This window comes from Canis lupus, chromosome 11, assembly GCF_003254725.2.
Source record: "Canis lupus dingo isolate Sandy chromosome 11, ASM325472v2, whole genome shotgun sequence".
NCBI lineage: Eukaryota > Metazoa > Chordata > Mammalia > Carnivora > Canidae > Canis > Canis lupus.
In genome coordinates, this window is record NC_064253.1 from 39,688,070 (window position 1) to 39,715,228 (window position 27,159).

The 27,159-nt window shown below is 40.7% G+C and overlaps 1 protein-coding gene across 2 annotated transcripts in view; it reads left to right on the forward strand.

Moving 5' to 3' along the window:
* Positions 1 to 2,264: 2,264 nt before the first annotated feature.
* The window catches only part of FOCAD (focadhesin), a 312,065-nt gene continuing 287,170 nt past the window's right edge, over positions 2,265 to 27,159 (forward strand). For both annotated transcript variants that reach the window (XM_025433196.3, XM_025433197.3), the window contains exon 1: positions 2,265 to 2,334. The gene's annotated coding sequence lies outside the window, so the exon portion shown is untranslated. The remainder of the gene's footprint in view (positions 2,335 to 27,159) is intronic.

A 27,159-nucleotide genomic window follows, 5' to 3' on the forward strand; every position in this document is an offset into this window, starting at 1 on the left:
CATGACCTGAGCCAGAGTCAGATGTTTAACTAACTGAGCCACCCAGGAGCCCTTTATATTTTATTTATATAAGTAATCTCTACATCCAATGCGGTGCTCAAACTCATGCAGGCTCTTTGGACTGAGCCAGCGAGGTGCCCCAAGGGAACAGAAGAACTTATTTTTAAAATATTTTTTAATTAATTAATTAATTAATTAGAGAGAGTGAGCACTCATAAGCTTAGTGGGGAAGGCAGAGGGAAAGGTAGAGGTAGACTCCCCCTGAGCAGGGAGCCTGACATGGGGCTTGATCCCAGGAGCCCGAGATCAGACTGAGCTGAAGACAGATGCTTAACGGACTGATGCTGCTGATACATTTAGAATTATTAAGACTTGGGATGCCTGGGTGGCTCAGTGGTTGAGTGCCTTCGGCTCAGGGTGGGATCTTGGAGCTCTGGGATCGAGTCCCACATTGGGCTCCCTGCAGGGAGCCTGCTTCTCCCTCTGCCTGTGTCTCTGCCTCTCTCTGTGTCTCTCATGAATAAATAAATAAAATATTAAAAAAATAGAATTATTAAGACTGAAGAGGAATATCTGTGAAAATTAATTAAGGAAAACCTCAGTAATAGTGGACTTAGGATGCTTAAAGGGGACGTTGGTAGGAAAAGCCATACCCCTCAATGTCAGTTACAAACTCAACAGAAGAATCCTCCATAAGAATCATCAGTTATAGGTCCCAATAGGGTAAGATGTACTTTGCATCTCCTACAAGAAATCCACTACCCCTGCAACTCAGCCAATGAGAAACTAACATCGCCCCCAACTCTTGCTTTTCAGTGGATTTTCATCAACTTCATTCTTCTTCTGCATAAAAAAAATATTCCTTTCCTTTGTTTGTTGCACTTGCCTATGGTTTTGCTGCAGCTTGCTTGTCCTGGATTGCAATTCTCTGCTATTCCTGTTTAAGCCCATCGTCTGCTGGTAAAGTAACTGGCAGTTTATTTTTAAGGTTAACACAGCAAATTCCATAAAATCAAGAAGGCAATTATAAACCTTATTAAACTGCTTTCTCTCAAAGGATAACAGAGATTGAATATTTAAGTAGGTTTAACATTTAATTTAGATAAATTCCTACAGAATGAATGCATAATACGTTATTGAGAGAACTGAAATAGCCTGTGGTATATAATTACTTTTCTAAAGTGGAGTATAGGGAACCAAATCCTTCCTACAAATGAGAAGTAGAACTCTTGTGTCAGCACATTAAAATGACTTTGGCAACTTGAGAGTACCAGTACCAAGGACTCACAGCAGAGCTATTAAATTGAGAATCTCTAGAGATGGGGCCCAGGTACCGGTACTTTTTAAAAAGCTCTCCACTTCTATATACACTTACTTTTAAAGATATACCAGAATTTAGAAACTGGTGGATGGGTCAGGTTCTCTAGAGCAACTTGTTTTAACTCTTGTATATAATTTTCCACAACCAGAATTCCATTCCTTCATTACCTTCTCACTTTTTTCTTTCTTTTCTGCTGTCTCCTTCAGCTTCTCTTCTACTGCGCCTGGTATTTTTACAGCCTTCTTATGAAAATGAGTGTTCATGCACAGATGGACACGCAATAAGTATTAGACAAAAATAATAACAATAATAGCAATAGATACATATGCCTGCTCTTCCCAGGTTAACTGGGCAGATATATGCAGGCTGTAGCGTTTTGTAGGACTCTCCAACAGGTGGATGCACCCGTGCAGCATTGACAGCCGCAGCGTTCTCTGTTGGCCAAGGAAGTGAAAACACGAGGCGGCAGCTACAAGGGGAGGAACGAAGTGACCAGGAGGCCGCCTGCATTAGATTTTCTGAATCATTAATGTCAACGGGACTTTTTTTTTTTTCCGGGAGACAAAATCCACAAACCCCAAGAAACTGCTCTGCGTCGCCAAAAGCTGCATCGCGGCAGGCTGCCAACAGGACTCCCCGAGCACGCTGCAGGGGCATCTCCAGCGAGGTCCCCGCGGGCTAACCCCCGCTGCGCGGCAGCCCTACCCCCCCGCCCCCCCCCCCCGGCCCCCCCGGCCCCCACCTGCGCGCGCCGCTCTGCCCCGCCCCGGGCTCCTGCAGGGACGCCGGGAGCCGCGCTCGCCGCCCTCCAGCCGCAGTGCGCGGCCTTGGCCTTGACCGTGCGTGCGCGAGAGCGGGGAGGGGCGGGGCGAAGCCGGAGGGGGCGGGGCCTGCGCTCGCAGTCTGCCAGCCCATTGGCTCTCTCCGCGTAGTCTCCGCCCCCAGGCGTTCGAGACGGCGGGGCGGGCCACGTCAGGCAGCCGGCGCGGGGCTGAGCTTGGGGCAGAAGGGAGGTAAGCTGTGCGGGCGGCGCGCTGCGTGCGGCGTGCTCCGTGCTCCGTGCTCCGTGCTCCGTGCTCCGTGCGGCTGGCCCCTGCTCCGGGGCCGCGGGATCGCACCCGCTCGTGGCCTGTCTCAGCTCGGCGTGGAGGGCGGCTTAGGCCCTGCGGGCCTGGGGCTGCGTGGGAGATGGGGCAGGGGAGCGTGTGGCGGCAGGGCCGCGCCGGGGCGTGGGTGGCCTGGGAGGGGACCGGCCTTGCCGTTCGCCCTCGTCCCGTCCTGGGTGGGCCCTGAACTCGCGGAGGACCGGGCCTTGTGCGTAGGAGAGCTGCGCGACGGCTGGGCGGGGCCGGCCCTGGTGCCTGCGACGGGGCTCAGCAGGATCTCCACTCGCAAACAGATCGGCGCGAGCCTTGCTTACTTACCTGCAGCAGGTTGCGGTGGCTCCACTCTCCCCTGACCGGTTCCCTAGTTAAAGGCAGTGCCTGCCGGCGATGCCGGGCCGCGTCCTCTGGCTGGGGGGACGCTCTGATTATTATCAGTGACTCACTCAGATCCTGTCCACTTTCATGCAAAGGCTTATGGGTGAGCAGGGCCTGTTTTCAGACTTACCGGTTCTCTGGCTCTGTCCTCCTTTGCGGGAATTACCTGAAAAAATAGTTCATAAATATATACATGAAATACCTGCAACAGCTATGCGGAGATTTGCAGAGACTTGGCTGTTGTGCTGCACATAGGGGCTGTGTGTTGCACCGTGAGTTTTAATTTCCGCTATGGCATCATGATCCTTCAGGTTAGCTCCTGAAATTGGAGCTTCTAAAATCGATCAAGTCATCGTATCAAGTATCATACAATCATTCATTCATCCATTCAACAAACTTTTTTTTTTTTTTTATAATTCCTTGATGATCAGGGTCTTATGAGTAAAATGGGCATTCCCTGCCTTTTCTCTCATTTGAGTTGCCAGTTTTATTGTCTAGATTTGAGTTGTAATTTTTTGTTGTTGTTGTTTGATGTTTCAATTTCATGTTCCAGATTTAGGTGTAGAAGCTCATGAATCTATATCCTAGGATAGAGCTCCTCTGAGACTTCATTTTTTTTTCTTACTTTCACCTCCAGTAAACCTCAGACCATGGTGGCCCGAGGTGCTGTAATCCTGCTAGCTAGATGTATTTTGAAAGACCCGAGGTCTCGGGTGCCAGTCTGTAAAGTGAGGCAATGGGATTAGAAGTATTCTGTAATTTTTAGATGTTCAAGGAGAGGAGGGGCAATTGGCATGTTTACTGAACTTTGTTAACGGTTGGGAAGTGACCGTTTTAAAAACACAATGTATATTACGATTATATGCTTTAATCTTTCTGAATCTGTCCACATTGAATTTTTGACTAGCAAGCAAGTGCTTATTTACAATTTTGATTCACATTCAAGTCCTGCATACAAAGCACTATGACTCATCTAAATTCGGAAATGTAATAATCAGTAGCTTTTTAATGCTATGTTTAAAGGTATGATATAAAAAGAATTGGGGGTACTTGGGTGGCTCAGCAGGTTAAGTGTCTGACCCTTGATTGGGCTCAGGTCATCATGCTCTGCGGGGAGTCCTCTTGAGGTTCTCTTCCCCTCCCTCTGCCCCTCCCCCATGTGTGCTCGTTCTCTTTCATTCTTTCTCTGAAATAAGTAAATCTTTAAAAAATTGTATACATATGCAATTTTCAAAGTATTTGTTGCAGTGGTAGATTAGTGGTAGCTAAAACCCTCTGCCTTGGTTAACTTGCTTTGGTTAAATGTTAGGTAGTTACTGTCACTCTGGCTAATATATATCATATGATGACTATGTTAGCATTCATTCTTCATTTGACAGAGAGAGCACAGGAGGGGGGAGTGGCAGGCAGAGGGAGAAGGAGAAGCAGGGTCCCAAAGGAGCAGGGAGCCTGATGTGGGACTTGATCTCAGGACCCTGGGATCATGACCTGAGCCTAAGGCAGATACTTAACCGACTGAGCCACCAGGTGCTGTTAGCATTTGTTTTATCAAGCTAAAATTTACTGAATTTCAATTGATTGCTGCTTCCAGTTGAGAATTGATAACCATAAATAGTTTGAGAATAAAAATGCCCACAGAATATAACAATAGCTTTAAAATATTTTTTTTTATTTATATGTATGAAAGAGAGGTGAGCAGGTGCAGAGGGAGGGGCAATGGAGAGGGATAAGCAGACTCCCCGATGAGCCAGGGCTGGATCCCAGCACCCTGAGATCAGGACCTGAGCTGAAGCTGGGTGCTTAATCAATTGAGCCACTCAGGTGCCCCACAGCCACAATTTTTCATTTGCTGATTGGTTGATGGGACTTACAAGTAAATTGTTTGCCCTTCCTGCAAGTATACAATGATTTCTAAAATAGTTCTGAGGCATAATATTCATAGGCTTGTGATACTTTTTGGAAGTTGCCCACAAACCATTAAGTGCATTAAATTGTTACTATTAGGGATTTGGAAAGTTTAAGGAAATATGACTTTTCAGTTTTGCTTTTGCTACACCTTTCCAATTCTGGAAATGGATCAGATCAAGATGGAAGACTGAGGAAAAATGCAAGAACTGAGGGGAAAAAATCCAAGAGGAAGCTTTCCTAGTTTTAAGTTTGAGGAGAAAAAACACAATGAAAAATACAATTATAACTGTATTTAGAAGGAAAGTAAGGAAATAATAGTGTCAAGATTATTGGTAGGGTAGGCCTATAGTACAACTTGATTTTTAAAGTAGAAGTGTAATTGGCATACAGTATCTTTATTAGTCTTAGGTGTATATCATAGTGATTTGATATTTTTATATATTATGAAATCCCTGGAAGTCTAATTACCATGCAAAGTTCTTACAGTATTATTGACTATATTTCCTATGTTGTACATTATATCCCCATGACATAATGATTTTATTTTATTTATTTTTTATTTTTTTTGACTAGTGATTTTATAACTGGAAGTTTTTGTACCTCTTAATCCCTTTTACCTGTTTTGTGAGCCTCCCAAATACTCCCCTCTCTGGTAACCAACAGTTTGTTTTCTGTATCTATGACTTTGCTTCTGTTTTGTTTGTCTTGTTTTATGGATTCCACACATACGTGAAATCATGTCTTTCTCTGACTTATTTCACTTAGCATCATATCCTCTAGTTCTATCCATGCTCTTCCAAAGGACAAGATTTCATTCATTTTTTTTTTTTTATGGCTGAGTAATATTCGTGTGTGTGTTTGTGTGTGTGTGTAAATAAAATGTGCTACATCCTCTTTACCCATTCATCTATCAATGGGCATCTATCTGTTAATGGTTAACTAAAAAAGAAACGGTGATAACTTAAACTTTGATCACATTACATGTGGGTGATACTTTTTTTTTTAAGGAGATGTGAAATACATATATTATGTGTATATATATTATATATATATTTTAAGTTTTACTTAAGTAATCCCTATGCACAACATGGGGCTTGAACTCAACATGACCCTGAGATCAAGAGTCGCATGCTTCTCTGACTGAATAGGCCAGGCACTGCTATATTGTGTATTTTTTAAAAAAGTGCTACAGAGGGGTGCCTAGATGGCTCAGTCTGTTAAGTGTCTGCCTTTGACTCAGGTCATGATCCTGGAGTCCCAGGATTGAGTCCTGTGTCCAGTTCTGTGCTCAGCGCGAGCCTGCTTCTCTCTCTCCCCACTCATGCTCTCTCATGCTTTTTCTTTCTCTCAAACAAATAAATATATTTTTTAAAGTGATTTTTAAAAAAGATTTTATTTATTTATCCACGAGAGAGAGAGAGAGGCAAAGACATAAGTAGAGGGAGAAGCAGGCTCCATGCAGGGAGTCTGATGTGGGATCGATCGGGGGGATTCTGGAGTCACGCCCCGACCCGAAGGCCTGCGTTCAACCACTGAGCCACCCGGGTGTCCCAATAAACAACAAACAAACAAATATTTTAAAAAATTTAAAAAGTGCTACAGGTATAGAGATGAGTATAATAAAATATGGTATAGTTATGTAAATATAACATAAGTCTGTGATTCATAATTGATAAATTGGATTGAGGTAGTGTATAGTATCTCTATATGATAGGAAACAAGATTTGCTAAGCTTATGGGACAGAGGATGTTTATCAGTTTTTCTCCCATTTAAATTATTTGAAACCAGGGATCCCTGGGTGGCGCAGCGGTTTGGCGCCTGCCTTTGGCCCAGGGCGCGATCCTGGAGACCCGGGATCAAATCCCACGTCAGGCTCCCGGTGCATGGAGCCTGCTTCTCCCTCTGCCTGTGTGTCTCTGCCTCTCTCTCTCTCTCCGTGTGACTATCATGAATAAATAAATTTAAAAAAAAAGAAAAGAAAATAAATTATTTGAAACCAGCTTTCAAGCAATGTGGAAGTTCTCATCAATTTTGAAATAATAATGAATATTATTTTTATAACTTGAGTCCCCCAAGTACTTCTAACCTCATAACTTCTTACTCTATTTCAAATCACATTGGAAGTAATAACATTGCATTTATGATTTTGAAATTTTGCTAAATTTATATTGGCTTTTGTTCAGTTAGTCTGATTAGTTTTTATATTTTTGAGATGTTCACAAGCTTTGCTATTAAATACTGTACAGTTTTCCATTGTTCATGATGGAAAAACATTTCTTTAGGCCAAAGGAATTTGAAAACAAGCTGCGTAGATAGTCAGCTATTATTATTATTTATTTAGAGATTAACGTTTTCATTTGCCTGGGGACTACGAAGCAGTCCACCCACGCTTCTAAACTGAAGACTTCAGTTCTTTTCAGTGCATTAGACTATATCTTTTAATCTTTTTTTTTTTTTAATTTTTAAAATTTATTTATGATAGTCACAGAGAGAGAGAGAGAGAGGCAGAGACACAGGCAGAGGGAGAAGCAGGCTCCATGCACCGGGAGCCTGATGTGGGATTCGATCCCGGGTCTCCAGGATCGCGCCCTGGGCCAAAGGCAGGCGCCAAACCGCTGCGCCACCCAGGGATCCCTTTAATCTTTTTTTGGTTAAAAAAATGACTGCTTTCTAATTTGGCTGATAAGCATGTTGAACAAATGTTATTATTATTGTGAATGCTGTAACTATAGTTCTCTCTTCTCTTTAAAAACCGTTTCCTTTGGCCTAGCTGCTTTCAGAATTTATTGTAAGTTTTCCTCTCTTTAACAATCATCAAATAGGTTGGTTTATTTAATCAAACCTTCAGGTTTTAGTATATGATATTAGGACTCATGGAGTGGAAGAAACTTCGTATTAAGGTTTTGAATTGTTGAAACACTTTGAATTGTTGAAACAAGTTAATGGAATTTTTAGAGTTATAGATATTAAAGATACTGTATTTTTTTAAAACAATTTATTTATTTATCTATTCATGAGAGACACAGAGGGAAGGCAGAGGAAGATGCAGGCTCCCCTTGGGGAGCCTTGTGGGACTTCATCCCAGGACCCCGAGGATCAAGGCAGAAGGCAGACTCTCAACCACTGAGCCACTCAGGCATCCCTAAAGATATTGTATTTATTTTTTTCATTTGACAAAGAGTATCTGCTCTGGTCCCAAGTCCCTAACCTACCTTCAAGGAGCTTATAGTATTGCATGGAAGTCATAGAGCAGGCCAAAATATAAAGAGATAAATATTATAGTCAGACACATGCATAGAGCCCTGTGGGGGACAGGAAAACTGTATGTGTATGAGACTTCAGGGGAGTCAGAGAAGGCTTTTGGAAGAATGTTTGCTTTAACTGAATTTTGAAAGCAAGTAGAAATTAATTGGTGAGGATGGAGGATAAGGCATTCTAGGCGCAAGAAGGAAGTGAGGCCAAACTGACAGAAACAAAATGGATTCTTAATGTATTAAGGGGAAGACAGAGAGATGAAGTTTAATATGTAAACAAGGGGCCCATAATGATAGGCCCTCTTTCCTACTGTGTTAAAGATTTTTAACTTTATCTTCAAGGCTGTGGTAATCCATTGGTAAGAGATTTTAAGTTGAAGAAAGTTAAGTCAGTTTCATGTGGCAAGGTGATGGATGAATTGTAGTGCAGCAAGGCCCATTTGCTTTTTTTTTTTTTTAAGCTTTTATATATTTACTTGAGAGAGAGCGGGAGAGAGCAAGCACAGAGGCAGAGGGAGAAGCAGGCTCCCCAGTGAGCAGAGAGCCCCATGTAGGGCTCCATCCCAGGATCTTGAGATCATGACCTGAGCTGAAGGTAGACACTTAACCAACTGAGCCACCCAAGTGTCCCAGTAAGGCCCATTTGTGAAAGCATAATATGGTAGAGCTCCAGATTAGCAGGGGTGTTTGAGAGACTAGGATGGATCCAAAGTATGTGAAGATGATGAAATTGGGTGTCCAGTTTGATATGGGGATAAAGAAAAGGTGGAGTCAAGATGCCTCCTAGCTTTATGACTTCCCAAGGTGAGAACCCCCTGAGGATTATCAGGTGACTAAGATGAGTCTTGGATATGCCTCTGGGTCACACAGTTGGTGCTGTTCTGTGGGCAGTTGGCTCCATTGGTCTGGGGAATGAGGAAAGGATTTTATACAATATAGAGGTGAGGATGTTATCAACATGTAGGTAATAGTAGAAACAGTGTAAATGGTTGTAGATACCTAAGAGAGTTTGTTGAGTAAGAAAGAATAAAACAGAAGAGAAGCTCTCGGAAGCACCATCATAAGGAAGATGTACAATGAAAAACAATGAGAGGGAACAGCCTAATGGACATTGGAGCTCTAGAAGAAAAGGAGAAAGAAAATTTCAGAGAATGAATGGTCAATTGTCAAACACTGGAGACATTGAAGAGAGAACTCACTAGAAATTTTAGAGAAGGTCTATAAGATAGACAAGAGTCATTAGTTTAGGAGCACCTGGGTGGCTGAGTTGGTTGTGTCCAACTTTTGATTTCTGCTCAGGTCATGATCTCAGGGTCCTGGAATAGAGTCCCTATTGGGCTCTGAGCTCAGCAGGGAGTCTGCTTGAGGATTCTCTTGCTCTCCCTCTGCCCCTCCCCTCTCCATGCACTCTCATATAAATAAATCTTTTAAAAATAAGAATTATTAATTTGTAATGTTTTTAGTTCATGGAATTGTGTGACTTTCTGTAACAAAAATCAGTAAATCCAGAGATTTTGAATAGTTGGAATGATCTAGTACTTGGACTTTGTTTTGTGCATGATAGGAATGCGTTGGAGCTCAAAGTATTAGCAAGACGATGGTTGAAGTGATGGAATGTGAGATTTAGATGGCATGGAGGTGGTGAACCAAGCAGGAGGTTGCTGAATGATTGAAAGAGAATAATTGGTTCAAGGGTGCTTGGCTGGCCCAGTTGGAAGAGCATGTGACTCTTGATCTCAGGATCATGAGTTCAAGCCCCACGTTGGATGTAGAGATTACTAAAAAATAAATAAACTTGAAAAAATAACTGGTTCAAGGGATTAGACGTTGGGTTGAGGTAAGTATACAAGTGTATGTAGGTATAAGGGAGATAGCTGATAGAAGTATTCTGGACTCAGAGAAGAATATTGGAGTTGACAATTTTAAGATGCTAATAGAATGTAGGGTTTGGCCATGGATGTATATGGCTAAAATGGAGTGATGAGATATTCAAGAGCAATGAGACTGATGTGTTGAATGAATCACTCACCTTAGACATGGACCCCAGAAAACCGTGGCACTCAGAATGGAAAAGTAGACTGTGGCTGAAGTTTTCGATGCCTGTAGAAGTGATGAGTATATATGAGGTGAAGATACTTGCATGACATGCCCTCAGAGCTATGGGGGTAAATGGTAAGGAAATGTTCTTCTGGGCCTTGGAGCTTAGAATGATGATTGGCTTTTACTGAAGTTGCCACCAAAGGAGAGTATAGGTTTTGTTAGGCCTAAGAAGTAGAGGGAACACCTAATGAAGATGCTGAGCATCTAATAAGAAAGTTAGTTGACCATGGTATCAAAGTCCAGAAGGAGAGGACAGGCTAGTGTTTACTGAAGAGGAAGGCAGATTAGGAAGAGATTAGACTTGGGTGTGAGTAGGGCTGAAGTGTACAGCCAGCTTTGCAGTTACAGATAGAAGTTTGCATGTCAGGTTTGGATGAGGCTTCTTGTCAGCTTTAATCTATCAAATCATCCTAGTTTCTGTTTATAGTAGGACAGCAGCTAGAGTATTCTTTCTAAATTTAAGAATAACCTATGTCTCCAGTGAATATTTGTTATTTGTCAGAGAAGGAGAGGCAATGGCCTTTTTGATTTTTATATTTATTTTTGAACTTTGGACTTCCAAAAAGTCCAAAAGACTTTTCATCACATGTGCCAGCTCTCATCTCTTGTTAGTATGCCTGGAAGGTATGTTGACCATTTTTAGGTTAGTTCTGGGCTGAGAGGTGTGAAAAATGCCTTGATACTGATGACAGTTGCTGTGAATGTGAGAGGTGGGCATACCTGCATTCCCTCTGATTTCCCTCCTGTTATTTTAGGATCTGGGGTCACGTTAAACAGTTTCTACATTTCTAAGGACAGCTCCTCACTTATTCATAAGATCCTATTCCTTTCGCCTACTCAGAGATTCGGCTCCATTAATCTCTCCAGCAAGATTGTATTTTCCCTAATTATTAGATTATTCCCTTCAGTATGTAAACATGTTGTTATTTCTCCTATCTTAGAATAATTACCTATTGATGGGAGCGCCTGGGTGGCTCAGTTGGTTAAGCATCCAAGTCTTGATCTCAGCTCAGGTCTTGGTCTCAGGGTCATTGGTTCAAATCCCACCCAACATGGAGCCCACCAAAAAAAAAAAATTACCTTTCAAAGTTCCTCTCTAGCTCAGAAGGTAGAGCATGTCGTTCTTGATCTCAGGGTTGTGAGTTTGAGTCCCATGTTGGGTGCAGAGGTTACTTAAATAAATACAAACTTAAATCTTTAAAAACAATTATCTGTCTTGACCGCATCTTCCCCTCATGCCACCACATAATTTCTTTTTTCACCTTTATAGCAAAACATACACTCATGTGTCCGGTTATTTTCTTATTCTTCCTCAAACCCACTTGAATCCTGCTTCCTTCACCACTCTGACAGAATTTGCTCTCCTCAGAGTGATTAATGACTTTCATTTTGCTAAACCAAAAGGTCTGTTTTTTAATCCTCATCTCTTCCCTGGCCTATCAGCATTCTGCCTCAACTTTATTGAGATATAATTGGCACATAACATTGTGAAAGTTTAAGGTGTGTTGATTTGATAATTGTAATTTGTAAATTATAAAATTACAAATTTGGAGATTGTAATTGTAAATAGCAATTTGATAATTTACATTTGTAAATTGCAAAGTGATGACCACCATTGTATTAACTGCCACCCCCAGCCTGCCATATAGTTACCATTTCCTATCAGCATTTTTTGAAACAGTTGATCACATTCTGCCTCTTGAAATACTTTCTTCCCATAATTATCAAAGATGCCACAATTCCTAGTTTTCTTTTACCTTACTGCTCCTTTCAACTCCCTTTCTGGTTCTCTCTTACCTCTCCGACCTCATTGGAGTGCTGCTCAGTCATTGGACCTCATAGTCTAGAAGTTTGAATGTCAAGTTTGGATGAGGCTTTGTATCATATCAGTCATATCACTCAGCCTTTGTAAATGCTGGTAATACTCTGTTAGCTGCAAAATTTATATTTTTAGCCTGGACCTTGTCCCTGAAATCAGACTCCGTGTATCCAGGTACCTACTCAGCATTTCTCTTTGGATGACAGATAGAGATCTCAACCTCAGTCCCTGATTTCTTTATACCTGTTTCTTCTGTGGTCTTCCCCATCTCAGTCCTTGGACACTCCTTCATTTCCATGACTCGGGACAGTCACCTGGGTGTCATCCTTGACTCTTCTCTTGCTCTCACAATCCACACATGTAAACTATTAGGAAAGTCTGTTGGCTGGACCTTTGGCATATGTCTGTCTAGAATCTGAGTACTTCTCATTACCTGCTGCTCTCAGTCTAGTCCAAGACCCTATTGTCTATGTCCTTGATGTTGTAATAACCTCTATATTGATTAGCTGTTACAACCCACCTCCAAAATTAAGTGGGGTAAAGCAATAATCATTTTTTAGTCTATGATTCTGGGGTTAGCAATTTGGGTTGGGGTTGGTTTTGGAGGGGGGGGCTAGTTCTTTTGGTAGTCTTGCCTGGATTCACTCATGTAGCAAATGGGGACTGGTAGGTTTGGAGGCTTCATCTGGGAGGCTTGTCTCTGCTATGTGTGTTCTTGCTCAGCTGTTCCATGATTTTTTTAAAAAAGTAAAAAAAATATTTATTCATGAGAGAGAGAGAGAGAGGCAGAGACAAAAGGCAGAGGGAGAAGCAGGCTCCCTGTGGGGAGCTTGATGCGGAACTTGATCGCAGGACCTTGGGATCACAACCTGAACCAAAGGCAGACCTCAACCACTAAGCTACCCAGGTGCCCCGCTATTCCATGGCTCTTAACATGGTGATTTAATGGAAGCGAGAAAGCAAGAGGAAGCAGTGTGGCATTGAAACTAAAACTCCACAGCCTCACTTCCCCTGCTGCTGATTAAAGCAGTCAACAAGGAAGCCCAGATTCAAGAAAGTGGAGAAATAGATTACCTGTTTATGAGGGGAGCAGCAAAGTCACTTTGTAAAGAAGTGTGCATACAGGATTTGGGAAGAATTTGGGGCATTTCTTGCAGACTATCATAGTCTTCTAAGTGCCCTATTCTTTCTTTGCCCCCTGAAATATTGTCAGCAGAACAAAGTGATTATTTTTAAAACACACCTTAGATTTTTCCTCTCATCACTCATCCAGAACCCTTTAGTGATTTCCCATTGCCACCCTAAATAAGAGGGAAAGTCTTCGCAGTGGCCTGTGATCTGACCCCTTTGTTGCCTTTCTAACTTCATTTCCAGCTACTCTGCCCTCACTCATTTAACCTGCTCTATTAGCTTCTGCTGTTCCTCCAACCTAAAGGTGACATTCCCACTGTTTTTTTTTTTTTAAGATTTTATTAAAAAAAATAAAGATTTTATTTATTTATTCACGAGAGAGGTAGGGAGAGAGAGATAGACTGGCAGAGACACAGGCAGAGGGAGAAGCAGGCTCCCTGCGGGAACCTGATGTGGGACTTGAACCTAGGACCCTGGTATCACGCCCTGAGCCAAAGGCAGATGCTCAACTGCTGAGCCCCAGGTTCCCCTCCCACCATGATTTTTCTATTGCTGTTCTTTCTGCCTGGAATTCCCTTTTTAGAGACTGTGGACTTCTGCTTCACCTCATTGAAGTCTTAGCTTGTGTGTCACCTCTGTGAGCTCCTCACTGACCATTCTTCTAAAAATTAGATCCTCTTTCTTTCTGTCCCCCTTTCCTGCTTTACTTTTGTATATAGCCCTTATAAAATGCTGTGTCATTTACTATTTTGCTTATTTTTGTTTTCCCTCTACTAGGAATGTAATCCCCTTGTACAGGCAGGGACCTGTTTTTATCTTCAGTGTACAGGGATTTTTTTTTTTTTTTAATAGTACAGCGTTTGACGCAAGGTAGCATCTAATAAATATTTGTCAAATGAAGGGTAGGTTTTTAGTATGGAACTTTTTCAGGTATCTGGCTATCTCTTCCATGTTTTATGGAAGAGCCCTTAGAATAGATTCTGGCTATTACCTGAGGATATTTGTGGCCTCTTCTTACAAGTACTGTTTGTTTATTGATTGATTGATTGATTCACTCATTGATATATTTGTAAATACTTTTGTGATCCTCTGTTTTTTAGAGCTCAGCTAGCCAAAGTGTTTTTCCATCTCCACGCTCTATTCTTTGGAAGAAGAGTGTCCTGTTTTCAAATCAACTGCACAGAATATCTCCCCTTTAGGTACTTACTAGCAGCTTCTTCACTTTGAGGTGTAAATCATAACATTTTTATTCAAAGCAAAGCTGAAACAGTTAATATGTGAAAGAATAGTCTGAGATAGGGATCCCTGGGTGGCTCAGTGGTTTGGCACCTGCCTTCAGCCCAGGGTGTGATTCCAGGGTCCCAGGATCGAGTCCCACACGGGCTCCCTGCATGGAGCCAGCTTCTCCCTCTGCCTGTGTCTCTGCCTCTCTCTCTCTCTGTCTCTCGTGAATAAATAAATAAAATCTTAAAAAAAAAAAAAGGATTAGTCTGAGACAGAAGATTTCCATACCTCTTCTAAACTTTTGGACCTTTTTCTTATTGATAACTTCAGGTAAGAAAGAGATTTTTTTTCCAGTCAAAACAGAGTTATGTTAAATTCTAATTTATAGCATAGTCTTAAATCATTCTGACCCATTAAGCAGGAACATAACCTTTGAAATTAGTGATTATGAATGAAAATGATAATCTCTTAAGTGCCTCAGCCTCTAATTTATTATTATTTTTTATTTTTTAAAGACTTCATTTATTCATGAGAGATACAGAGAGAGGCAGAGACATAGGCAGAGGGAGAAGCAGGCTCCTGCCGGGAGCCGGATGTGGGACTTGATCCCAAAGGCAGATGCTCAACCACTTAGCCACCCAGATACCCCTCCAATTTATTTTTGTAATTTGTTTTTGTTGTATATCATCAAGGAAATCTTCAGTCACACAGATTAGCTCTTGCAAGTTGATGATAATTTTTTTAAAATCGGTTCACATTGTAATCTTACAATTTCTGGTTTCTTAGTTTTCTTGTGGAAAATATTGAACACACACATAATTAGGTACTATAATAAATGAATTTAAACAAAATTAACATTCTGTTGATCTTGGTTTGTTTCTCTAACATTTTTTCCTTCTTTGGATTTTTCTCCAAAAATAATTGTTTTTGATTAATATTTTATTTATTTATTTATTTATTTATTTATTTATTTATTTATTTATTTTAAGATTTTATTTATTTATTCATGATAGTTACACAGAGAGAGACAGAGAGGCAGAGACACAGGCAGAGGGAGAAGCAGGCTCCATGCAGGGAGCCCGACGTGGCATTCGATCCCAGGTCTCCAGGATTGCGCCCCGGGCCAAAGGCAGGCGCCAAACCGCTGCGCCACCCAGGGATCCCTGATTAATATTTTAAATCATTTTTAATTAAAATCACTCTTAATAAATGTAGTAATTTAATTTTAATGTTTTATTTTAAACATAATTTCTATGCCATTATCACACTCAACAAAAGCTAAAGTAACACCAATTTCTCAAATCTTCTGATAGTCCTTTTCTATTTCAGATTTTCTTAGCTGTGCCAATAGGGTTTTTATTACAGTTGCTCCCAAATTGTATTTGGTTATTAAGTCTCTTCATTACTTACACTTACAGTCTTTCTAGCCCTTCTTTTTTGTATGTCATTGATTTTTTGGAGAATCAGTCAGTTGTCCAATAAAATGTCTCAAATTCCGAGTTTATTGCTCTGTACATGGAGTTTACCTTGTTCTCCATTTCTTGAGCTTTCTATAAATTGGTAGTTAAATATGGAAAGGTGCGTAGATCTATTTTGAATTGTTTTAGGTGAGAAATATTTTATATATATATATATATTTATTTATTTATTTACGATAGTCACAGAGAGAGAGAGAGAGAGAGAGAGAGAGGCAGAGACATAGGCAGAGGGAGAAGCAGGCTCCATGCACCGGGAGCCCGATGTGGGATTCGATTCCGGGTCTCCAGGATTGCGCCCTGGGCCAAAGGCAGGCGCCAAACCGCTGCGCCACCCAGGGATCCCCGGTGAGAAATATTTTTAAAGGATTCTGTGTATGTCTTTTTTTTAAAGAGTGTATTTATTTATTTGAGAGAGAGAGTGTCGCATTAGCGGGTGGGGAGATGGGAGAAGCAGATTTCCCAATGAACAGGGAGCCTAATGTGGGGCTCAATCCCAGGACAGTGAGATCATGACCTGAGCTGAAGGCAGCTGCTTAATAATTAGACTGAGCCCTACAGGCGCCGCCCCCGCCCCATGTGTGTCTTATTCCATCCCAACACGAGGATAGTGTCTGGTTTTCTTACTTTTAATGATGCTAAGACGAATGCATGGGTTCCAGTGGGGTCATCCTAATCCTTCAAATAATGAAGTTCCCATCATCCTTTAGCATAATAATTTCAGCAACAATTGATGGTTCATTCACACATCAATTACATATTAACGAAGTGACTTCATATCTTTAAAGGTTTATTTTTAAAGAAATGAGTACATTTAAACTTTCCTTACATTTCTCTTCACAGTATCACTTCACAACTAGTTTTTTTCCCTCCCCACTCCCCCAATTCTAAATTTACTCCCATTCACCATGGTTTTAGAATGTGTTGAATGTTTAACACAAAAGCTTGGAAGGAGATATAAAATAGGACAGACAATGAAGGCTGGGGAAGTGGGGATCATCCCCCCCCCCCCCCCCCACCTACTAGTTTAGCTGTCTTCATTCTCTCCTTAGGGCTTAGTGGGCCACAGATGCCTCTTAGGGATTGGCGAAGGGGTAGGACTGGGTTGGAATCTCTCTCTCTTTAAAAAGATTTTATTTATTTGAGAGAGAGTGCAGGAGAGAGGTGTGTGGGGGGGAAGGGCAGAGGCAGAGGGAGAAGCAGATGCCCCACTGAGCAGGGAGCCCGACTACACGGGTTTCCATCCCAGGCCCCCAGGATGATGACCTGAGTGGAAGGCAGACGCTTAGCCAACTGAGCCACCGGGGCACCCCTGCTGCATGTTTTAAAAACAGGTGGGTGACTCCTTTAGTCTTGTGCATCTCAGCGTGACTGAATTTCTTTCAGTTGTCTGGACTAGAAACCTTGGTGTCATCCTTTGCTCTTCTTGCCTTCCACATCCTATCCAGTAGCGAATATTGTTACGTAAAGTCTGACCTGTTCTCATCATTTCTGCTGCTGTTCTCCAAGGCAACATGGTGTTGCTCCCAGATTGCTGTTGTAACCTCACTGGTTTCTCTTTTTCCATCCTTGCCCTTTCACAGTCTATTCTTCTGAGAAGCCAGAATGATCTTAAAAATGACAGTGCAGTCTGCTATCCCCCTGTCCCAAGCCCTCTAGGACTTGGGGCTCCCAGTGTCCTACTAGCACCTAGGTGATCTGGGCCCCCAGTTGCCCTGTCCTCTCTCCCCCTGCCACCTTCCTCACCTGTGCCAGCTGTCCTGGTGTCCATGGTCTTCCCTGAATTTGCTAAACCTGTTTCCATCTTGGGGTCGTTGCTCTTAGTGTTCCTTCTGTCTGGACTAGTCATTGTTTCTTTCCAGTCTCTGTCCAAATGCCACTCTGTTCTTTTTTTTTCTTTTTAAAGATTTATTTGTTTATTTATTCAGAGAGAGCGAGAGAGAGGCAGAGACACAGGCAGAGGGAGAAGCAGGCTCCATGCAGGAAGCCCGAAGTGGGACTAGACCCCAGATCTCCAGGATCACACCCCAGGCTGCAGGCGGCGCTAAACCGCTGCGCCACCGGGGCTGCCCTTTCTTTCTTTTTTTAAAAAGATTTTATTTATTTATTCATGAGAGACACAGGGAGAGAGGCAGAGACACAGGCAGAGGGAGAAGCAGGCTCCCCACAGGGAGCCCGATGTTGGACTCGATCCCAAGATCCCAGGATCACACCCTGAGCCCAAGGCAGACACTCAACCACCGAGCCACCCAGGTGCCTCTACTCTTTCTTTATTCTTTGACAGATGCCAAAACATAAGACTGCCCTAAAATTCATCTGTAATTTTCTTGTGTAATGATATAATTTTCTTTTAGGTATCAGGTTGTATGTGCATTTGGAAAATTCAAGGAAAAGAAACTCTTTGTACTGTAATTTAAGCAATGAAACATACCTGGCTTTTATAAATGTTCCGTTAGGCTGGAATGAGTAAGTTCTAGAGGTCTACTGTACAACATAGTGCCTAGAGCTAATACAGTATTGTGCACTTCAAAATTTGTTAATAGCGTAGATCTTGTGAAGTTTTCTTGCCACAGAACAAAAACCAAAGGACACAAGAAAACTCTGGAAGGCATTGCATGTCTGATACCTTGATTGTGCTGATGGTATGGGGGGGTGGGTGTTTAAGTATGTCCAAACTCATCACACGGTACACATTAAACATGTGCATTTCTTTGTATATCTATTACTGTACAATAACTGTTAAGAAATACCTACTTTCTTAACTGAGGCTAACATCCTTGATGAAAATGAGAGTGGAGAAAGTTGAACACACTGGAGGAACACTTAATTTTTTTCAGGGACAGATGGATTAATTTGCTGGCAAACAATTTAGAATCAAAGGTAATTCTGTTAGCTCACTTGTTTGGAACTCTGCAGGACCATTATAGCTTCTAATAACTCAAAGGTGTGACTTTCTCATTAAATAGCTCTTAATAAGCAGTGTAATTGGATCAAGTGAGACTTTTATCTTGGTGTGTGCTGTGGCAAAACTGCCTCTTTAGACGATGATGAAAGACCACGGTTGCAAGTGAATAAATAAGATCACTAATTTTTTTTATTGAGACCTAAAAACTGACCATATGGTTTTATTTGAAGAGAATTAATAATTTTTACTTAGTTTAAAAAGAGTAATGGATGCTCATTGTAGGGGTGGGGGTGGGGGTGTGGAGTTAAAAGTAATAAATATAAGGAGGATTTGTGATAGGTTGTGATCACTATCATCTTATTTCCCAGACAGGAATTTATTAATTTTAATTTTTTAAAAAGATTTTATTTATTTATGTGGGAGATAAATAATTATTATTATAATTATTTATGCACGAGATGGGGACGGGTCAGATGGAGAAGGAGACTCCCTGCTAAGCAGGGCTCCATCCCAGGATCCTTGGACCATGGGCTGAAGGCAGACACTTATCTGACTAAGCCACTCAGGCACCCCAGAAACTTGTTCATCTTTTTGCATATTCATTCACTTCTTTCTCCCTTAATCCTATGTCTTTATATATGTGGTTTATCTTGGTTGTGTTCATGATTATGTGTAATAATTTCTTTTTTAAAAACTCTATTATAAGCATTTGCTTATACTATTAAAACTCTTTGTAAATGTATTTTACATAACTAAGCAGTATTTTATCTGCATATTCCTTAGCTTACCTTTTAGATCAGTCAGTGAATAATTTTACACAAAAGGTGGTTGGTTGCTTTTAAAGCCTTGTGTATTCTTACACTTTTGGAACAGGAAGTGATTAGAGCTCGACGACTATATGCCACCCTCTGGGATGTAGCCAAGAAGTGCCAAACATAAGATTGAATGCTCAGCAAGTAGTAGTACCTTGATTGCCTGCTCCCCTACAGAGTGGGTTAGTTTTAACCTACCTCAGACTTTCAGCTTTACTGTGCTAAGTTCCTAATGGAATTGAGTTTGGTGGGTGGGGTTTGGGGAGGTTCTTGCCATCCTGGGGGCCATGCTGGTTCTACCTTATTTCTGTGGCTTTGAGGACTTTTGCATCAGTTTGGAGGTGAGCCTGGCTGGGTGCAATTTCAGTGTTTGAATTCGGGCTATAGGCAGAAGTAATTCTGGAGGTTGAAATGCAGCTCTTTGAACATTGGCTTTTATTGTTAGCTGCTGGTCTGTAGGGCTTTGCTCCTGTTCATCTCATTGGTCATTTATGTCCAAGGTAGTGTTGCAAAGTTCCACTGAAACTGTACATAGGGCAGCCCCAGTGGCCCAGTGGTGTAGCGCCGCCTTCAGTCCCGGGTGTGATCTTGGAGACCTGGGATCGAGTCCCACGTCTGGCTCCCTGCATGGAGCCTGCTTCTCCCTCTGCCCGTGTCTCTGCCTCTCTCTCTCTCTCCGTGTCTGTCATGAATAAATAAATAAAATCTTTAAAAAAAAATTGTATTGGCTTTAACATTTGTGAAATTAAAAAACTCCCACGAGAAGCGATGTGTTGCTTTTTCCTCCTTCACCTGTTCCTCCTCCTCCTCATCTTCTTTGTTTAAATATAATCTTAAAGTGAACTATCCGAAAGACATACTGTACCCGGTACTGTTAATTGGATATCAGTATTTTATTCCAGGAGCCTCTTCTAATTCTTGCATACCCTGCTTGGTGTCTCTGTGCTAATGTGGAATGATTTACTAACAGGCTTCGCCCAGGACAGTTGTGAAGGCTAACGAGTTTCTGACTATTAAGCACCCTACAAATAAAAACAGTCATGAATGATACTAGCTGTGTAATAGAAAATTAGTAAATGTTACTTCTTTGGGTAATTACATGCTTAAAATGCCTTTTACCCCAGTGGGAAATAGGCAGAGGTGATACTGTGGGTTTCTAAAGGGTTGTAATACATAGCAGATTAAGAGCATAGCTATGATAAATAATAGCTGTCAACTGAAGCATTCATGTAAAACTTATGATGTATTCAAGTAACAAAGACCTATTTTCCATCTCTATTAGATTCAGCTGGAAGCAGTGACAAACCAGTCTTGTGAGCTTTTGCATGTGTTCTTTGACCTTTTTTTTTAAAGAAAATATATCAAAATGAATAACAGTGTAATAAAATCTCACTAATCTGGATTCTGATTTAGGATTTGGGCTTGGTACATCTTTAAACTACCTACCTACACACACACACACACACACACACACACACAAAAACTACCTACACAAAACTTACTTGCTCAGTAAAAAAAAAAGCTGGGAGAAAGAGATGTGTCTAAAAAGAATGAATTATTTTCAAACCCTGAACATGTTGGTAAGTGAATTCAGGTTACTGTGTTAATTTGATAATAAAGTTGTTTACGTATTTATTTTTCTACTCCTGGTTCTTATTAATTTATTTGGGCCTTTGTTTCATGAGCCTTCACCAGTGAGAAAGATACAGATTGTTTTTTCTGTTTCTCAGTTTCTGTTTTGGAAAGTTGATCTGAAAGCAAAAGAAACAGCAGAATTTTGATTCTAACATTTTTTGAGTCTGTTGTGTATTAGCTACTGTGCTAAACACAGCAACTCAGAAAACACTTATTAACTGCTTATTGCACACCAGGCCCCTCAGTAGTGAATAAGATCCATCTGTTTCCCTCGAGAAACTCAGAAGTCCAGGGGAATAACACAGCAGGCTCAGTGAGGAACCCTTCCTGCTTGACATACTTCTTCACTAGCATCTGAGCAGGTACAGCTGCTCTATGGATGGAAGCCAGGCCCTTCATCATGAGAAGATCTACATCTTGAGAACTGATTACTATCCTCTCAGGGCCAGAAGGGACATTAGAAATTGTCTGAGCCTCACTCTGCAGTGTGGTCCTTTTGCACCTTGTGCTCTTAGTCTCTTTGCCTGGAATGTAATGCCAAGTTGTGGTTCCAGCTCTGTTTTCTGAGACAGCTGTGGGAACCGAGAAGGAACGTGCAGTGGCTTCTGTTGGATCTTTTTTGCTTCTGGACATTTCTTCGGGAACATTCCGCCATTATTTCAAACTGTGTTTTTTTTTTTAAACAAGTGAACTCATCCACGCAGAAATTTCCCTATCTCATGGAGCTGTGTTTCCAACTGTCACATGGTGGGGCTACCTGCCAGCCAAGCATTCATTTGCGGAAGCAGAGCCATCTGTGTCTGTGTGGTAGCGTTTGAGCAGTTGTTTGGGCAAATAATTGCTTTCATCTATTTCAATGAATATTTACTTCGTTTTAAAAAATGGAAAATTTTTTTTTTAATAAACTGCCTTGTGCTTGTTAAAAAAAGGGAGGGATAGGGAATATAGATATGGAGTGTTGTTATCAGTGGCAAGAAGCATGGACTTCACTAAAGATCCGTGCTGCCATGACAAAAGTAGCCAATCTTTATTCTTTGTTAGATGCCCATTGGACTTAAACTGATTGGTCAGTGGTGAAATGAAAATAAAAAACCAAGAACATATACAATGTGGGAGATGTATTGTGGGGGTTGGTGCCATAGGATGAGGGTAGGTTTAGACAGATTATTTTCGTGTTTTGTGCTTGGCATGGCCCCCCCCTTTTAAAAATATTTTAAAGTAATCTCCATACCCAACATGGGGTTCGAACCAACAAACCCAGTATCAAGAGTGGCAAGCTCCACTGACGGAGCCAGCCTGGTGCCCTGGGGTCATCTCTTTAATATGTAATTTTGTGTATTAGACTTGATTACATGATTTTCCAGATTGCAGTATATACAAAGGTACAGAACTGTCTGCATATGCTGATGAGCTACTTTGGAAACCTGATTTAACACTGTAGATCCATACCCAGCTATTTTTTTTTAAAGAGATGCTTGATTCTTAAAGTGATTCTTTAAAAGAGATGCAGCAAGATGTAATAGAAAAAGCAAGGTGTTGGATTCAGACTAAGAATAATAATAGCTAACATATTAAAAGTGTTTGTTATATGCCTGGTTATGAGTAAAGTGCTTTAATGGATTATCTTAATTTTACAAAAACTCTGTGTCAACTATATAGAGTAGTGGCTAAGAATGAGCTTTGGAGGCAGATTGCATGGTTCATATTTGTGCTCTGCTTCTTACATAATTAGGCAATTAATTTTGACCTCTCTTTGCCTCACTTGGTTTTTCATATGAAAATGAGGATAATAATAGTACTCATGTCATGTGGTTGTTTTAAATATCGGATGAGAGAAGACCTGTAAGGAGCTTCGACAGTTGCCTGCCTGGCACATGGTAAAACTCAATAAATCCTGTCTATTAATACCACTGTATGACCTCAGGCAAGTTACTTCCTCTCTGAGCTCCTACTTTCTCATGTGGGAAGTGGGAGTTAATAAATACCTACCTCAGAGTTACTATGAAGATCCAATGGGATCAGTTATTTAAAGTGTTGTGCAGAGTGCTTGACACACAGGAACGGTTTCATCCAACTTGGCATTCTAAATCCTAGGTCTTGCTTTGGTTATTCAGAGATGCTCGTTAAATGCTGAGGTTACAGGGGTCAAAAGAGAGACCAGGTTCCTGCATGCAAGAGTTTGCCTTTCTCTGGGAGGCAGAGAGGGGCAGCAGAAATAAGTAAATGATGATCATTTGAAATTGTTATAAAGCTGTGAAGGAAAGTAATGGGTCACTGGGGGTAGTCGGTTGGGAGCTACTTGATGCAATGGTATAGGGAAGGCTCAAGGGAAGACATGGAGGACATAAAGAGTCAGCTGTTTGAACAAGAAGGCAAGGATGCTTGAGGCTGAGGGTCCTGAGAGTTCCAGACCTGGAGCTGGAAAGAGCTTGGGGGGTTCATGGAACACATTGGGCTCATTGTGGTTAAAGCTTCCTGACTAAGGGTGAGTTGTAAGACCAAATCATGTAGGACCTTTTGGCCATGCTAAGAAGTTTTTTTTTTTTTTTTTTAAATATTTAAATTCAATTTGCCAACATATAGTATAACACCCAGTGCTAATCTCATCATGTGTTCTCCTTAATACTCGTCATCCAGTCACTTCATCTCCCCACCAACCTCCCCTTCTGCTGCAACCCTTTATTTGTTTCCAGAGCCAGGAATCTCTCATGGTTTGTCTTCCTCTCTAATTTTTCTCCACTCAGTTTTCCTCCTTTCCCTTATGGTCCATTTCACTATTTCTAAGAAGTTTTTATTTTATTACAAAGTGTAGTGGGAAGCTATTGAAAGGTTTTCAGCAGGTATGTTAAAATTCAGCTATATTTTGAGTGGGAATCTCATATAGTTTCTGACTTTGAGGCTGGCGACTTACATACAAGATCCCACTGGTCTTTGATCAGGGAAAACCTACTTACAACTAAAACTCAAGGGCAGCCCCGGTGGCCCAGTGGTTTAGCGCTGCCTTCGGCCAGGGTCATGATCCTGGAGACCCTGATCGAGTCCCACGTTGGGCTTCTGCATGGAGCCTGCTTCTCCCTCTGCCTGTGTCTCTGCCTCTCTCTCTCTGTGTCTCTATGAATAATTAAATTAAAAAAATTTAAAAAAAATAAAAAAAATAACTAAAACTCAAGTTTTCTTCCATCATTCACCTCCCTTGACCATCCCACATGGTATCAAGGGAGGGAGGGGACATATTTTTAGAGTATCTACTATGTCAAGATCCTCTTGGCTTTCAGGCACACTCATAATGTTACTCTAACCACTTGTGAGGCAGGTGTCCCTATATTTAACCAAAAAGGAAACAGGCTCTGAGGTAGTAAGTGATTATCATAGATTTTAATGGTTGGTGCTGCCAGGATTTGTCTAGGCTTTGTTCTTTGTTCCCTTTGCACTGACCCTGAGCCCCATGTACTTCGGTCTCTATGTCAGGTTGCTCTGTCATGATGATGATAGAAGTGTACAAGACTGTAAGCATAATTGGATTAAAGACGTTTGTTCATCTTCATGATGGACAGTCTTAGGGTTTGCAAAAAACATGATATTGCTTCACACTGCACTGTTTTATTTCTGAATGATTCCAGCAGTGTGATCTTGTTTTTGTGATTGTATTCATCCATTCAGGACTGGAATATAGTCTCCATGCCCATCTTGGGCTACCATTGACTTAGTTAATAGCTGCAAAATTTACTATCTTCCTGTAAAAAATTCCTTTGCTCATTGCTCTTCAGCATAAGTACTAAGAATGCAAGTTAAAATAACTGAACTGTAACTCTTAATAATTTTGTTTTCATGGAAAATAAGAAATGAGGTTGAATGGTCTGTTAGCAGCAATCAAGACAAATGTTGGCATTTAACTTCTAAGCCTATTTATGTGTAATCAAATATAATTCTTTTGAAGAATGAGAGCTTTTATTTTGGTGTAAAATTTCCCAGGAGTCTAAATTGGAAAATTATAATAGTTATGTTTCTCTTTAAAAATGGAAGAAGGTTTTAAGTGGTCTAAAGTTAATTGTATCTATCTAGTTAAATTACATGACCTTGTTTCAATATTATTCTTTCCATAAAGCACTGGTAAAATGGCTAATAACAAAGTAATCTTTTATCATTTCTAAAATTTTCCTAGTTTGTTGATCACTGTATGACACTTGTTAGTGATGAATTTCTATACTTGCAGTAATTTGGTTTCAGAAAGTCATACCTTTTGCTTCTCAAGAACATGTTAGCATCTGAATAAATGTTTTGGTAACTATTCAAAATTATAAAAACACATGTTCTTGTGAAAAACTTAGAAAATAGAAACAAGCAAAAATAAAAATCACCCATAACATGTATTTTCCAGGCTTTTCCATGTCCACATGTACCCAGAAAATCTGGATTTGAATTTCAGCTTACTTTATGATCTACCTAACTTTCCATGCCTCAGTTTTTTTTTTTTTTTTAAGATTTTATTTATTTTTTTCATAGAGACACACACAGAGAGAGAGGCAGAGACACAGGCAGAGGGAGAAGCAGGCTTCATGCAGGGAGCCAGACGTGGGACTCCATCCCAGGTCTCCAGGATCATGCCCTGGGCTGCAGGCGGCGCTAAACCACTGTGCCACCCGGGCTGCCCCCTCAGTTTCTTTATCTGTAAAATGAGTACCTATCTCATAGAGTTGTTGGAGGGTTAAATGAGTTTATATAGGTAAAGTGCTTATAATTTTGCCTGGCCCCTGGTAAGAACCAATATATGAGATTTTAAAAAACTTAGCAAAACAACAGGGATGGGATGCTTGAGTGGTGCAGTCAGTTGAGTGTCTGACTATTGGTTTCGGTTGGGATCATGGTCTCAGGGTAGTGGAATCGAGTCCCACTTGGGGCTCTGCACTAAGCATGGAATCTGCAGGAGATTCTCTTTCCCTCTTCCTCTGTCCCTCCCATTCATGCTTTCTCTCTCTCTAATAAATATATCTTAAAAACCCCCAAATTTAATTCTCACAGTTCTGGAGGCTGACAATCTGAGATTACAGTGACAGTATGGTTTGATGAAGACCCTCTTCCTTGGTTCATAGGTAGTGACTTCTCTCTGTGTCTTTAATGGTGGGAGGCCTAAAAAACTTATGGAAATTTTCAAATATACATAAAACTGGAACAGTATTATGAACTTGAATGTACTCCTCTATTATCGACATTTAGACATTCTTGTTTTATCTATCATCCCCCTCCCTCACCCTTTTGAGGGTAAGTGGAATATTTTACAGAGGATCCGTAATGTCATATCATTACTCCCTAAATACTTCAGTTTGTTCCAAGATAATATTTGCTAAGAAGTAAATTATTTTAGAGAACCAGTGCACAAAATTAGAATCATTTTTGAGAGGAGGAAATACAAGTAAAATACCTATAAAATACATTCTGTGATGCTTTAATAAATTCTAGGTAACTGAATAGTAATTGAAGTAAGATTATGAATATGGAGATTTTAGCTATTCAGATTAGACATTTGTTGGTCAATAAGATTTTTTTTTTTTTTTGGTTAGTAAGATCTTTGGTATCAGTTTTATTATAAATATAGTGTAAAGATTATTTTGATTATATTAACATAAAACATTTATTTTATTTTCATTTTTTTATTTTTTTATTTTTTAAAGATTTATTTATTTATTTATGATAGACAGAGAGAGAGAGAGAGAGAGAGAGAGAGAGAGGCAGAGACACAGGAGGAGGGAGAAGCAGGCTTCATGCCGGGAGCCCGATGCGGGACTCGATCCCGGGACTCCAGGATCACGCCCGGGGTCAAAAGCAGGTGCTACACCGCTGAGCCACCCAGGGATCCCCAAAACATTTATTTTAAAACCATAGAGAGCAATTTGAATATTCTTTTGGTAGAGAAAAATGTTTAAAAATTGTAATAGAAAAAAATCATAAAGGAGCTAATTTGAAGACTCAGATTGGATACTGTAAGAATTCTAGATAAGTAAATCTTTAGATTTTTAGAAATAACCTTTTAATCTATGTTCCTTAATGTATTTAACACATAAATACATAAATGTATGTGACATTTTAAAAATTACT